The sequence below is a fragment of the Zophobas morio genome, unplaced genomic scaffold (assembly GCF_036711695.1).
Source record: "Zophobas morio isolate AGI-343-1 ecotype UQ-CSIRO unplaced genomic scaffold, CSIRO_AGI_Zmor_V1 ptg000004l, whole genome shotgun sequence".
NCBI classification, from domain to species: Eukaryota; Metazoa; Arthropoda; class Insecta; order Coleoptera; family Tenebrionidae; genus Zophobas; species Zophobas morio.
Window position 1 is genome coordinate 7,478,447 of NW_026972109.1, and position 16,317 is coordinate 7,494,763.

The 16,317-nt window shown below is 35.5% G+C and overlaps 1 long non-coding RNA gene across 1 annotated transcript; it reads left to right on the forward strand.

Annotated features, from left to right (window-relative positions):
• Positions 1–455: 455 nt before the first annotated feature.
• LOC135134649 (uncharacterized) lies at positions 456–1,763 on the forward strand. Its single transcript, XR_010281362.1, has 2 exons — positions 456–1,206; positions 1,289–1,763. It is a non-coding gene; the product is annotated as an uncharacterized LOC135134649 (long non-coding RNA).
• The last annotated feature ends 14,554 nt before the right edge of the window (positions 1,764–16,317 follow it).

Below are 16,317 nucleotides of genomic sequence, written 5' to 3' on the forward strand. Positions count from 1 at the left end.
AGAAAGACTGTCCTCAGTTTTCACGAGTTTAGTATAATTGGGTGCCTATACACATTTATTAGGCTATTTGTGTTGCTTGTAGCGAAGCGACAACAACAAAACAATAAAAAAAATCGGTCACACATTGTGATGTGCTGAACAGTAATTTGTAAAATCTGACATTTAATTGTCTTGCATTGTAACACTGTGTAACGTGATATTTATGTTTTTTCGTTTGGTTGCATTTATTTTTTGCATTTTTTCTTCCTTGCAAATTTTCTAAAAAAACTTTTTACCATATTTCCTCTAGAATTCAGCTTATTGTAACAAAATCATTTAGCAGAAGTTAATTTTTTATACTTATATTTGAATAACCTCATAAAAAGTTGTTTTATTTTGAAATTTGTTGAGTCCATTCAAAATTTCAGTTAAAACTTCAAGATAAAATAAATTAAACAAATGGTTCTTACCCTTTATGCGGAGACCATATGCCTTACCATCTGTACGGACGAAAGCGAGCCGCAATTCAGTGGTTGCTCTTCGATGGGGAAGGGCTATAAGAATTGACCAGTAAAGTAAGGTTAGAATTTAGAATGCGCGGCAGTTCATAATTCAAAAATTCTACTATGGGTTTCTTATGGGAGCTTGATTTTACAGACAAAATACGCCGCATAGGTAGAAATCTTAACTAGTTCATGCTACAAGCGATAAAGACTGTACAATTATCTTCCTGTTACTAAAGGTTTAACTATATAAAAAGCTTCTGTTAAAGATAGATTGCAAATTAAAAACAACGCTATCCATCGAAGTAACGTACATCGTTTCTAACGTCTTGCGCATGAGTGAAACGGAAAATCTAGAAACACTTGGGAAAGAAAAAGAACGCGAATATTTTGCGGTACTAGTGACGTTTAGATCGTGAAAATCCCCAAAATATGACAGTTGATTTCGTATTTTCATCACAACAAACAATCATAATCACAATTTTTGGATGATATATTAGTTCTGTGATATTGATTCACATTGGGTTGTATGTATCTGTGGACTGGTTTTTTTGTATTTGTTATTAATAATGACAGAAAGACATGTGTTAACAATAGGGGCAATTGCCATTTTTTTTTGTTGGAGAAAATTCTTTACAGTCAAATAATGTAGCGAAAGTCAATTGGTATACTGAATTAAATGTGCTTGAAGAGTTTATTCGAGCTAGAATGCGAGAAGATTATGGTAAGTTAATGTATATTGATAAATTCTGTGTCAAGTAAAATTATGACGTATTTTGTTTTATTATGCATTGATATTCCTTAAGAGAGGCAACATGTGAAACCCCAAGAGGTGCATTTGTTTATCATCATATGGCTACACCTGCCCTACACGGACGTTATAATGTATTGTGGACCAATAATTTGCGTGCTTGAGACGTACATCTGAAGAAAAGTGAATCAGCTGAGGTCCGAGCTGTTGTCTCTGAAAATTCTTTTAATCCCCAAGTCAGCCTAAAAACAGCTAATGTTGAGGTACAACTTCATGAAAGCTTAGGACAAACTGATAGGAACGAAGCACTGCTTTTGCTATTGGGCCCTGAACTAGAAAGATCTGAAGAAAATCTACTTCACAGTGTCGAAGAACTATTAGTGTCCGAGGACTATTTTAATGGCCCATCAAGAAAACAGTTTGTGGGTCAGTTTTTCACCAAAAGTGAATCAGATTTTGCATTAGGAAGTGCAATTTTTTATTGTAAAATACTTTTTTTTTGTTTTGAAATAAATTGTTCTTTAAATTGTGATTTTTTTTTTAATGGGTGTTTCAGACCCAATTCGTACTAAAATGAGAGTGATTTTTACTTGTACATGAAAGGTTTAATCAGGAATGCTAAGTTTTTCCTTTTCTAGCAAAAATGTGTGAAAAGAAAAAAGCTTGGGATTGATGATGATTCTTAAATCAAAATTTGGCAATTGATTGAAAACATTTGCAAATATGAGATCTCCTTTATGTATTATTTTAAATTCACAGCCGTATCTGTAGCATCTGAAAATCAAAGCCGTTTATGTGGAGGGGGAAGTCAATGGCAGTATGAACCACTGTACGACATACGTTCGAGGCAAATGTAGTGGTAAAAGTTGAATTTAAATATTTATTAAATACTACCGGTTCCGTTCATGTTTGGTATCAAGATCAACAGTAAAAATATCAGTCTTAATGGTACAGGTAGTGGGATATATAAGAAAATTACTTTAATGGTACAATTTAAGCGTTAAAGTGACGCCGTGATTTCACCCATAAGGATTACACGGGGAACTGAAATACGGGTCTCGTGTTATGAACTGAGTTCAAATTTCGCGCGTCATTCACTTTACTGGTCAATTGGGGCGTAGTTGTCGCCTATTGGCTAAACAAAACAAGTGGCCCCTGTGATATCTATGTAGCCATGGTTCCACTGACGTCTCTATCTACAAAATATAAAATACTGTAAGTAAAAAATATCATTTAGCAGAAGATTATCCTTCCAATTTTAAATGTATTTTTTTATTTCAGTTTTATATTAACGATTCTATTGTAAAATTTTATACAGGCTTAAAGATAAAGTCATTTAAATAAATCGTTCTTACCTTTTAAATCTTGACATCTCTTGACACAGCACATGAACGAAGCTCTAGAGTCACTACTTTTCACTGTGGATTTCAATCGCGCACTCGTAACTTAACAACGCCTAGTACAAACTAACAACCCGCATTTAATATCTAATTAAAAAAATCTGACCTTTTTGGCTTCTTTTTCTGCTATCGTTTGTAGCGACTCCCCTCTTCTTCTAAAAGCGGACCAACTGTAAATAAAGAAAAATATCATTTAGCAGAAGTTTATCTTTTGAATTTTTCAAATACTTTTTTTTAATTCACTATTAATTACATCAGCGTTTCTATAGTATAAAATGCCACTTGCACATGTAAAGATGAAATCAGATATATGAACATTTCTTACCCTCACAAATTAAAACCCACACTTAATCCCTGATTAAGAAAAAAAAAACTAACCTTTTTTGGGTTCTTCTTCCGATATTAAATGCCCCTTCGACTTCAAAGATGCAGACCTACTGTAAATAAAGAAATATATCATTTAGTAGAAGTTTATCTTTTAAATAAAATAAATCACTTAAATAAATCGTTCTTACCTTTTAAATCTTGACATTTCTTGACACAGCACATGAACGAAGTTCCAGGGGCACTGTTTTTCACCGCGGATTTCAATCGTGCTCTCGAAACTTAACGACCGTACTCACAAATTAACAACCCGCATTTAATATCTAATTAAAAAAAAAATCTGACCTTTTTGGCTTCTTCTTCTGCTACCATTTGTAGCGATTCCCCTCTTCTTCTTTAAGCGGAACAACTGTAAATAAAGAAAAATATCATTTAGCAGAAGTTTATCTTTTGAATTTTACAATTTTTTTTTTTTAATTCACTATTAATTACATTAGCGTTTCTATAGTATAAAATGCTGCTTGCACATTTAAAGATGAAATCAGATATATGAACATTTCTTACCCTTTAAATCCTGTCCTCACGCGTTATCGTCCCTCAGGATGGAGTCGAGCCGCCATTTCTTGACACAGCACATGAACAAAGTTCTAGGGGCACTACTTTTCCCAACGAGTTTCAATCGCGCACTCGGAACTTAACAACTCGCACTCACAAATCGATAACCCATAATTAATACTTCATTGTAGCATGCGGACAAACTGTAAATAAAAATAAGACAGTTGGGATCCCAAAGAATGTTTGACATTAAAAAGTCATTTGGACCTCTGGGAAGGTTTGAAATTAAAAAAGTGATTTGGAGCCTTGGAAAAAATTTGACAATAAAAAGGCATCTGGGGTCCTAGAGAATATTGGACACTAAAAACGAAATTTGGGGCCGCAGAGAAGGTTTGACATTAAAAAGTCATTTGAGACGTCCGAGAAAATTTGAGATTAAGAAAGTTATTTGGATCTCCAGAGGATGTTCGAAATTAAAGAAGACATTCGAGACCCCAGAGAAAACTTGACAGTAAAAAAGACATTTGGGGAACTAGAGAAGGTTGGACGTTGAAAAAGAACATTTGAGGCCCCAGAGAATATTTGACATCAAAAAAGGCTTTTGGGGCCCCAAAGAAGGTTTGACATTAAAAAAGATATTTGAAGAACTTGAGAATGTTTGACGTTAAAACAGACATTTGGGGTCCTAGAGAAGGTTTGAAATTTAAAAAAGACAATTGGGGCCATTGAGAAGATCTAAGATTAAAAAGTCATTTGGGGTATTAGAAATTGTTTGACATTAAAAAAGACATTTGAGTTGTCCGAGAAGGTTTGAGATTAAGGAAATTATATGAGGGTTCAGAGAATATTTAACACTAAAAAAGACATTTGGGGCTCCAGAGAAAGTTTGATATTAAAAGCGGTTTGGGGCCCTTGAGAAGGTTTGAAATTAAAAAGGTCATTCAGGGCCCCAGAGAAGGTTTGACATTAGAGGCGCCCGAGAATGTTGGAGATTAAAAAAGATATTTTGAGGCCCCAGAGAATGTTTTATATTAAAAAAGACATTTGGGACCTTAGAGAAGGTTTGACATTAAAAATGACATTTGAGGCGTATGAGAAGGTTTGAAATTAAAAAGGTCATTTGGGGAACCAGAGAAGATTTGACGTTGAAAAGAAACATTTGGGGCCGAGAGAATGTTTGACATTAAAAAAGACATTTGGGGCCCCTGAGAAAGTCTGACATTAGAAAATACATTTGAGGAACCTGAGAAGGTTTGACGTTGAAAAGAAACATTTGGGGCCCCACAGAGTATTTCACATTAAAAAAGACATTTGAGGCCTCACAAAAGGTTTGACATTAAAAATGACATTTGAGACGCCCGAGAAGTTTTGAAATTAAAAAGGTCATTTGGGGTCTTCGAAAATGTTTGAAATTAAAAAAGACATTCGGGGCCCTAGAGGATTTTTGACATTAAAAATGACATTAGAGGCGCCCGAGAAGGTTTGAGATTAAAAAAGACATTTTGAGGCCTCAGGTGATGTTTGATATTAAAAAAGACATTTGGGGCCGCAGAGATAATTTGATATAAAAAAATTCATTTAGGGCGCCCGAGAAAGTTTGACATTAAAAAGACATTTTGAGTGCCGAGACAATGTTTGATATGAAGAAAGATATTTGGTGCCTCAAAAAGATCATTTGGGGTCCCCGAGAAGGTTTGACATTAAAAAGGAGATTTTGCCCCCCCCCCCTCCCCCCCAGAATGTTTGATCTTAAAAGACATTTGGGGCCCGAAAGAATGTTTAACATTAAAAAAATCGTTTGTGGCCCCTGAGAAGATTTGACATCAAAAAAGACATTTGAGGCTTCAGAGAATGTTTGGCATTAAAAAGACATTTGGGGCTGCGGAGAAAGTCTGACATTAAAAAAATCATTTGTGGCGCGCGAGAAAGTTTGAAATTGAAAAAGACATTTTGAGGCCCCAGACAATGTTTGATATTAAAAGAGACATTTGGGGCCTCAGAGAAGGTTTGAGATTAAAAAAGTCATTTGGGGTCCCCTAGAGGATTTGACATTAGAAAAAGACATTTGGAGCCCCAAAGAGTGTTTGACATTAAAAAAGCATTTTGGGCTCCTGCGAAAATTTGACGTTAAAAAAGACATTTTAGGGCCCCAGAGAATGTTTTACATTAAAAATGTGATTTGGGGGCACTGAGAATATTTCACATTAAAAAAGACATTTGGGAACCCTGAAAAGGTTTCACAAAAATTTCAAATATACATTAAAAGCATGATAAGAAATGAGTAAAGCCGAATAGTAAAATTATTAGGGGCGTAGCTGTCGCCTATTGGCTAAACAAAACAAGTGGCCCCTTGATATTTAAATATGTTGCCATGGTTCCGCTGACGTTTCTTTCTACAAAGAGGCACTACTTTTCATTACATATTTCACACTTAGTACCTCATTAGAGAAAATCGCACATTTGCGGCCCTAGAGAATGTTTTAAATTAAAAAAGACATTTGGGGCCCCAGGGAAAGCTTGACATCAAAAGAGATTTGGGGCCCCTGAGAAGGTTTGACATTAAAAAAGACATTTGAGGAGCCTGAGAAGGTTTGACGTTAAAAAAGACATTTGTGGTCCCAGAAAAGATTTAACATTAAAAAAGATATTTGAGGCGCCCAACGAGGTTTGAGATTGAGGAATTTATTTGAGGCTTCAGAGAATGTTTGACATTAAAAAAGACTTTTGGAGCCACAGAGAATATTTCAGATTAAAAAAGACATTTGAGGCGAGCGAAAAGATTTGAGATTAAAAAGGCCATTTGGGGTCCCCGAGAATGTTTGAAATTAAAAAAGACATTTGGGGCCTCAGAGAAAGTTTGACATTAAAAATGACATTTGAGGCGCACGAGAACATTTGATATTAAAAAGATCATTTGGGCTCCCCGAGAATGTTTGAAATTAAAAAAGACATTCGGGGCCCCAGAGAATATTTGAGATTAAAAATGACATTTTGAGGCCCCAGAGATGGTTGAAAATAAAAAAAAACATTTGGGGCCTCAAAGAAGGTTTGACATTAAAAATGACATTGGAGGCGCCCGAGAAGGATTGAGATTAAAAAGGTCATTGGGGGTTCCAGAGAATGTTTGAAATTAAAAAAGATATGTGGGGCATTAGGGAAGGTTTGGCATTAAAAATGACATTTGAGGTGCACGAGATTGTTTGAGATTGAAAAGGTCATTGGGGATTCGCGAGAATATTTGAAATTAAAAAGGACATGCGAGGCCTCAGGGAAGTTTTGGCGTTTAAAATTACATTTGAGGTGCACGAGAAGATTTGATATTAAAAAGAATATTGAGGGAACCAGAGAAGATTTAACGTTGACAAAAAACATTTATGGCCTCAGAGAAGGTTTGATATTAAAAATGACATTTGAGGCGCACGAGAAAGTTTGAGATTAAAAAGGTCATTTGGGGTCCCCGAGAATGTTTGCAATTAAAAAAGACATTTGGGGCCTCAGAGATTTTACATCAAAAATGACAATTGATGCGCACGAGAAGATTTGAGATGAAAAAGGTCATTTGGGGAACTAGAGAATATTTGACGTTGAAAAGGAACATCTGGGGCCTCAGAGAAGGTTTGACTTTAAAAATGACATTTGAGGCGCACGAGAAGGTTTGAGATTAAAAATGACATTTTGAGGCCCCAGAAAATGTTTGATATTAATGAAGACATTTGGGGCCTCAGAAAATGTTTGACATTAAAAATGACATTTGAAAAGCCCGAGAAGGTTTGAAATTAAAAAGGTCATTTGGGGTCCCCGAGAATGTTTGAAATTAAAAAGTCATTTGACGTCCCCGAGAATGTTTGAAATTAAAAAAGACATTCGGTGCCCCAGAGAATGTTTGACATTAAAAAGACATTTTGGGGCCAGAGAATGTTTTACATTAAAAAAGTCATTTGGGGCCACTGAGAATATTTCACATTAAAAAAGACATTTGGGAACCCTGAAAAGGTTTGACAAATTTCAAATATACATTAAAAGCATCATGATAAGAAATGGGTAAAGTCGAATAGTAAAATTAATAGGGGCGTAGTTGTCGCCAATTGGCTAAACAAGACAAGTGGCCCATTGATATCTATGTTGCCATGGTTCCGCTGACGTTTCTTTCTACAAAGAGGCACTACTTTTCATTACATATTTCACACTTAATACCTCTTTAAAGAAAATCGAAACTTTTTTGTGTTCTTCTGCTACTGTATGCAGTCATTTCCCTCCTCTCCAAAGATGCGGACCAACTACAAATAAAAAATATCATTAAGCTGAAGTTGATCCTTTGATAATATAATTTTTTAGTTTAGTATTAGTATTAATTAACGTTTCTATTGTAAAATATCACATAGGTACGCTTATATATAAAATCATTTAAATAAATGGTTCTTACCTTTTAAATTTTGACATTTTTTGACACAGCACATGAACGAAATACTAAGGGCACTACTTTTCACTGCGGATTTCAATGGCGCTCTCGTAACTTAACGACCGTACTCACAAATTAACAACCCGGATTTAATATCTAATTAATAAAAATAATCTGACCTTTTTGGCTTCTTCTTCTGCCACCATTTGTATCGATTCCCCTCTTCTTCTTTGTTAGGGGACCAACTGTAAAGAAAAATATACTATTCAGAAGAACTTTATCTTTTGAATTTTAAAAACATTTACTTATATTAAATTATTTATTATCACTTGTACATTTAAAGATGAAATAAGTTAAATGAACATTTCCTACCCTTTAAATCCTGTCCTCACGCGTTATCGTCCCTCAGGATGGAGTCGAGCCGCCATTTCTTTACACAGCACATGAACCAATTTCTAGAGTCACTACTTTTCACTACGGGTTTCAATCGCGCACTCGAAACTTAACAACGCGCACTCACAAATTAACAACCCACACTTAATCTCCCTCATTAAAAAAAAACTAACCTTTTTTGGCTTCTTCTCTTGACATTAAATGTTCCTTCGACTGCAAAGATGCCGACCTACTGTAAATAAAGAAAGATATTATTTAGTAGAAGTTTATCTCTTAAATAAATCGTTCTTACCTTTTAAATCTTGACATTTCTTGACACAGCACATGAGCGAAGTTCTAGGGGCACTGTTTTTCACCGCGGATTTCAATCGTGCTCTCGAAACTTAACGACCGTACTCACAAATTAACAACCCGCATTTAATATCTAATTAAAAAAAAAGTCTGACCTTTTTGGCTTCTTCTTCTGCTACCATTTGTGGCGATTCCCCTCTTCTTCTATAAGCGGACCAACTGTAAATAAAGAAAAATATCATTTAGCAGAAGTTTATCTTTTGAATTTTACAAGTATTTTTTTTTAATTCACTATTAATTACATTAGCGTTTCTATAGGACAAAATGCCACTTGCACATGTAAAGATGATATCAGATATATGAACATTTCTTACCCTTTAAATCCTGTCCTCACGCGTTATCGTCCCTCAGGATGGAGTCGAGCCGACTTTTATTGACACAGCACATGAACAAAGTTCTAGGAGCACTACTTTTCACAAAGGGTTTCAATCGCGCACTCGGAACTTAACAACTCGCACTCACAAATCGATAACCCATAATTAATACCTCATTGTAGCATGCGGACAAACTGTAAATAAAAATAAGACAGTTGGGACCCCAGAGAATGTTTGACATCAAAAAAGACTTTTGGGGCCCCAAAGAAGGTTTGACAATAAAAAAGATATTTGTGGAACTTGAAGGTTTGACGTGAAAGAGACATTTGCGGTCCCAAAGGTTAGACACTAAAAGACATTTGGAGCCTCTGAGAAGATTTGACATTAAAAAAGACATTAGAGGTGCCCGAGAATGTTTGACGTTAAAACAGACATTTGGGATCCTAGGGAAGGTTTGAAATTTAAAACAGACAATTGGGGCCATTGAGAAGATCTAATATTAAAAAGTCATTTGGGGTTTCAGAGAATGTTTGACACTAAAAAAGGCATGTGGGGCCCCAGAGAAAGTTTGACACTAAAAGCGATTTGGGGCCCTTGAGAAGGTTTGAAATTAAAAAGGTCATTTGGTAAACCAGAGAAGTTTTGACGTTGAAAAGAAACATTTGGGGCCCCAGACATTGTTTGACATTAAAAAATACATTTGGGGCCCCTGAGAAAGTCTGAGATTAAAAAAGACATTTGATGAGCCTGAGAAGATTTGACGTTGAAAAGAAACATTTGGGGCCCCAGAGAATGTTTGACATTAAAAATGACATTTGAGGCGCATGAGAGGGTTTGAGATTAAAAAAGACATTTGAGGAGCCTGAGAAGGTTTGACGTTGAAAAGAAACATTTGGGGCTTCAGAGAATATTTGACATTAAAAAAGACATTTGGGGCTCCTGAGAAAATCTAACATTAAACAAGACATTTGAGGAGCCTGAGAAGGTTTGACGTTAAAAAAGACATTTGTGGTCCCAGAGAATGTTTGACATTAAAAAAGACATTTGAGGAGCCTGAGAAGGTTTGACGTTAAAAAGACATTTGTGGTCCCAGAGAAGGTTTGACATTAAAAAAGACATTTGAGGAGCCTGAGAAGATTTGACGTTGAAAAGAAACATTTGGGGCCCCAGAGAATGTTTGACATTAAAAATGACATTTGAGGCGCATGAGAGGGTTTGAGATTAAAAAAGACATTTGAGGAGCCTGAGAAGGTTTGACGTTGAAAAGAAACATTTGGGGCTTCAGAGAATATTTGACATTAAAAAATACATTTGGGGCTCCTGAGAAAATCTAACATTAAACAAGACATTTGAGGAGCCTGAGAAGGTTTGACGTTAGAAAAGACATTTGTGGTCCCAGAGAATGTTTGACATTAAAAAAGACATTTGAGGAGCCTGAGAAGGTTTGACGTTAAAAAGACATTTGTGGTCCCAGAGAAGGTTTAACATTAAAAAAGATATTTGACGCGCCCACGGAGGTTTGAGATTAAGGAATTTATTTGAGGCTTCAGAGAATGTTTGACATTAAAAAATACTTTTGGGGCCACAGAGAATATTTGAGATTAAAAAAGACATTCTGAGGCAGGATAGAATGTTTGACTTTAAAAAAGACGTTTGCGGCCATAGAGAATGTTCTAAATTAAAAAAGACATTCGAGGCCCCAGAGAATATTTGAGATTAAAAAAGATATTTGAGGCACGCGAAAAGGTTTGTGATCAAAAAGGTCATTTGAGGTCCCCGAGAATGTTTGAAATTAAAAAAGACATTTGGGGCCTCAGAGAAAGTTTGACATTAAAAATGACATTTGAGGCGCACGAGAAAGTTTGATATTAAAAAGGTCTTTTGGGGTCCCCGAGAATGTTTGAAATTAAAAAAGACATTTGGGGCCTCAAAGAAGGTTGACATTAAAAATGACATTGGAGGCACCCGAGAAGGATTGAGATTAAAAAGGTCATTGGGGGTTCCCGAGAATGTGTGAAATTAAAAATGATATGTGGGGCATCAGGGAAGGTTTGGCATCAAAAATGACATTTGAGGCGCACGAGAAGATTTGATATTAAAAAGGATATTGGGGCATGGCCGACTAGTATAAAGATTATGGCCTGTCCAAGAGGTACGATACGTGTTGCCATCTATTAATAATTACACTTAATAATTTCGCAAAATTTTAATTTGACTTGACATTATGGGACTTCAAAACGTGTAATGGTGGTTTGTTTCGGTATGAATGCCTTTGTGCCTTTCAAAAAGTGTTAATAATTCTTTTGTCGTGATTGAATTATTAATAGATGGCAGCACGTATGGTACCTTTGGCATTCCTTTGGACAGGCCATAGTCTTTATACTAGTCGGCCATGATTGGGGGAACCAGAGAAGATTTGACGTTGACAAGAAACATTTATGGCCCCAGAGAAGGTTTGATATTAAAAATAACATTTGAGGCGCACCAGAAAATTTGAGATTAAAAAGGTCATTTGGGGTCCCCGAGAATGTTTGCAATTAAAAAAGACATTTGGGGTCTCAGAGAAGGTTTTACATCAAAAATGACAATTAAGGCGCACGAGAAGATTTGAGATGAAAAAGGTCATTTGGGGAACTAGAGAAGATTTGACCTTGAAAAGAAACATTTGGGGCCTCAGAGAATGTTTGACATTGAAAATGACATTGGAGGCGCACGAGAAGATTTGAGATTAAAAAGGTCATTTGGGGAACCAGAGAAGATTTGACGTTGAAAAGAAACATCTGGGGCCTCAGAGAAGGTTTGACATTAAAAATGACATTTGAGGCGCACGAGAAGGTTTGAGATTAAAAATTATATTTTAAGGCCCCAGAGAATGTTTGACATTAAAAAAGACATTTGGGGCCCTAGAGCAACTTTAACATTAGAAAACATTTGGAGTCCCTTACAAGGTTTGACATTAAAAAGATATCTGTGGCGCCCGAGATTGTTTGAGATGAAAAAATTCATTTGGGACCCTTAAAAAGATTAAAAGTCATTTGTGGCTTCAGAGAATGTTTTACATTAAAAAAGTGATTTGGGGCCATTGAGAATATTTCACATTAAAAAAGACATTTAGGAACCCTGAAAAGGGTTGACAAATTTAAAATATGTATTAAAAGCATGATAAAAAATGGGTAAAGTCGAATAGTAAAATTAATAGGGGCGTAGTTGTCGCCAATTGCCTAAACAAAACAAGTGGCCCATTGATATCTATGTTGCCATGGTTCCGCTGACGTTTCTTTCTACAAAGGGGCACTACTTTTCATTACATATTTCACATTTAGTACCTCATTAGAGAAAATCGGACATTTGCGGCCCTAGAGAATGTTTTAAATTAAAAAAGAAATTTGGTGCTGCAGGGAATGTTTGACATCAAAAGAGATTTGGGGCCCCTGAGAAGGCTTGACATTAAAAAAGACATTTGAGGAGCCTGAGAAGGTTTGACGTTGAAAAAGACATTTGTGGTCCCAGAGAAGGTTTAACATTAAAAATGATATTTGAGGCGCCCAAGGAGGTTTGAGATTAAGGAATTTATTTGAGGCTTCAGAGAATGTTTGACATTAAAAAAGACTTTTGGGGCCACAGAGAATATTTGAGATTAAAATAGACATTTTGGGGCAGGATAGAATGTTTGACATTAAAAAAGACGTTTGCGGCCATAGAGAATGTTTTAAATTAAAAAAGACATTCGAGGCCACAGAGAATATTTGAGATTAAAAAAGACATTTGAGGCGCACGAGAAGGTTTGAGATAAAAAATGACATTTTGAGGCCCCAGAAAATGTTTGACATTAATGAAGACGTTTGAGGCCTCAGAAAATGTTTAACATTAAAAATGACATTTGAGACGCCCGAGAATGTTTGAAATTAAAAAGGTCATTTGGGTTCCCCGAGAATGTTTGAAATTAAAAAGTCATTTGACGTCCCCGAGAATGTTTGAAATTAAAAAAGACATGCGGGGCCCCAGAGAACGTTTTACATTAAAAAAGTAATTTGGGGCCACTGAGAATATTTCACATTAAAAAAGACATTTGGGAAGCTTGAAAAGGTTTGACAAATTTGAAATATTCATTAAAAGCATGATAAAAAATTGGTAAAGTCGAATAGTAAAATTAATGGGGGCGTAGTTGTCGCCTATTGGCTAAACAAAACAAGTGGCCCCTTGATATCTATGTTGCCATGGTTCCGCTTACGTTTCTTTGTACAAAGAGGCACTATTTTTCATTACATATTTCACACTTAGTACCTCATTAAAAAAAATCGGACGTTTTTGTCTTCTGCTACTGTATGCAGTCATTTCCCTCCTCTCCAAAGATGCGGACCTACTACAAATAAAAAATATCATCAAGCTAAAGTTTATCCTTTGATAATATATTTTTTTATTTTAGTATTAGTATTATTTAACGTTTCTATTGTAAAATATCACATAGGTATACGCTTATATTTAAAATCATTTGAATAAATGTTTCTTACCTTTTAATTCTTGAGATTTTTTGACACAACACATGAACGAAATTCAAAGGGCACTGCTTTTCACTGCGGATTTCAATGGCGCTCTCGGAACTTAACGACACGTACTCACAAATTAACAACCCGCATTTAATATCTAATTAATACAAATAATCTGACCTTTTTGGCTTCTTTTTCTGCCACCATTTGTAGCGATTCCCCTCTTCTTCTATAATTGGACCAACTGTAAAGAAAGATATATATCATTTAGCAGTTAATCTTTTGAATTTTAAAGGCATTTACTTATATTATTATTTATTATCGCTTGTACATTTTAAGAAGAAATCAGATATATGAACATTTCTTACCCTTTAAATCCTGTCCACACGCGTTATCGTCTCTCAAGATGGAGTCGAGCCACCATTTCTTGACACACCACATGAACCAATTTCTAGAGTCACTACTTTTCACTACGGGTTTCAATCGCGCACTCGAAACTTAACAACGCGCACTCACAAATTCACAACCCACACTTAATTCCTGATTAAGAAAAAAAAACTGACCTTTTTTGACTTCTTCTTTTGATATTAAATGTCCCTTCGACTTCAAAGATGCGGACCTACTGTACATAAAGAAAGATATCATTTAGTAGAAGTTTATCTTTTAAACAAAATAAATCTCTTAAATAAATCGTTCTTACCTTTTAAATCTTGACATTTCTTGACACAGCACACGAACGAAGTTCTAGGGGCACTGTTTTTCACCGCGGATTTCAATCGTGCTCTCGAAACTTAACGACCGTACTCACAAATTAAAACCCGCATTTAATATCTAATTAAAAAAAAATCTGACCTTTTTGGCTTCTTGTTCTGCTATCATTTGTAGCGATTCCCCTCTTCTTCTACTTTCGGACCAACTGTAAAGAAAGAAAAATATCATTTAGCGGAAGTTTATGTTTTGCATTTTAGAAGTATTTTTTTTGTAATTCACTATTAATTACATTAGCGTTTCTATAGTATAAAATGCCACTTGCACATGTAAAGATGAAATCAGATATATGAACATTTCTTACCCTTTAAATCCTGTCCTCTCGCGTTATCGTCCCTCAGGATGGAGTCGAGCCGCCATTTCTTGACACAACACATGAACAAAGTTCTAAACTGTAAATAAAAATAAGACAGTTGAGACCCCAGAGAATGTTTGACATCAAAAAAGACTTTTGGGGCCCCAAAGAAGGTTTGACATTAAAAAAGATATTTGTGGAACTTGAAAAGGTTTGACGTGAAAAAAAGACATTTGCGGTCCCAAAGAAGGTTAGACATTAAAAGACATTTGGGGCCTCTGAGAAGATTTGACATTAAAAAGCCATTTGAGGTTCCTGAGAATGTATGACGTTAAAACAGACATTTGGGATCCTAGAAAAGGTTTGAAATTTAAAAAATTGGGGCCATTGAGAAGATCTAAGATTAAAATGTCATTTGAGGTCCTCGAGAATGTTTGACATTAAAAAAGACATTCGGGGCCCCAGAGAATGTTTGACATTAAAACTGACATTAGAGGCGCCCGAGATGATTTGAGATTTACAATGACATTTTGAGGCCCCAGAGAATGTTTTATATTAGAAAAGACATTTGGGGCCTCAGAGAAAGTTTGACATTAAAAATGACATTTGAGGCGCACGAGAAGGTTTGAGATTAAAAGACATTTTGAGGCGCACGAGAATATTTGAGATTAAAAAGGTCATTTGGGGAACTAGAGAGGATTTGACGTTAAAAAGAAACATTTGAGGCCCCAGAAAAAGTTTGACATTAAAAATGACATTTGAGACGCCCGAGAAGGTTTGACATTAAAATGGTCATTTGGGGTCCCCGAGAAAGTTTGAGAATAAAAAGATCATTTGGTGCCTCAGAGAAGATTTGACATTAATGAAGACATTTGAGGCCTCAGAAAAGATTTGGCAATAATGATGACATTTGAGGCTCACGAGAAGATTTGAGATTAAAAGGTCATTTGGGCAACCAGAGTCGATTTGACGTTGACAAGAAACATTTGGGGCCTCAGAGAAATTTTGACATTAAAAATGACATTTAGGGCGCACGAGCTTTGCTATTAAAAAGTCATTTGGGGTCCCGGAGAAGATTTAATATTTAAAAGCAGATTCACTCCCGCCCCAGAATGTTTGACATTAAAAAAAGACATTTGGGGCCCCAAAGAGTGTTTGACAATAAAAAAACATTTTGGGCTCCTGCGAAAATTTGACATTAAAAAAGACAATTGGGAACCCCGAAAAGGTTTGACAAATTGAAAATACTTTAAAACACGACTAGAAATGGGTAAAGTCGAATAGTAAGTAAAATTAATAGGGTCGTAGTTGTCGCCTATTGGCTGAACAAAACAAGTGGCCCCTTGATATCTACGTTGCCATGGTTCCGCTGACGTTTCTTCCTAAAAAGAGGGATTACTTTTCATTACATATTTCGCACATAACATCTCATTAAAAAAATCTGACCTTTTTTGTCATCGTCCTCTGCTACTGTACGCGATTATTTCCCTCATCTCCAAAGATGCGGACCTACTACAAATATCATTAAGCTGAAGTTTATCCTTTGAAAATATATTTTTCTAATTCAGTATTACACTAATATTTCTATTGTAAAATATCACATACCCTTAAAAAAAATCAGTTTGATAAATAGTTCTTACCTTTTAAATCTTGACATTTTTTGACACAGCACATGAACGAAATTCTAAGGGCACTACTTTTCACTGCGGATTTCAATGGCGCTCTCGTAACTTAACGACACGTACTCACAAATTAACAACTCGCATTTAATATCTAATTAATAAAAATAATCTGACCT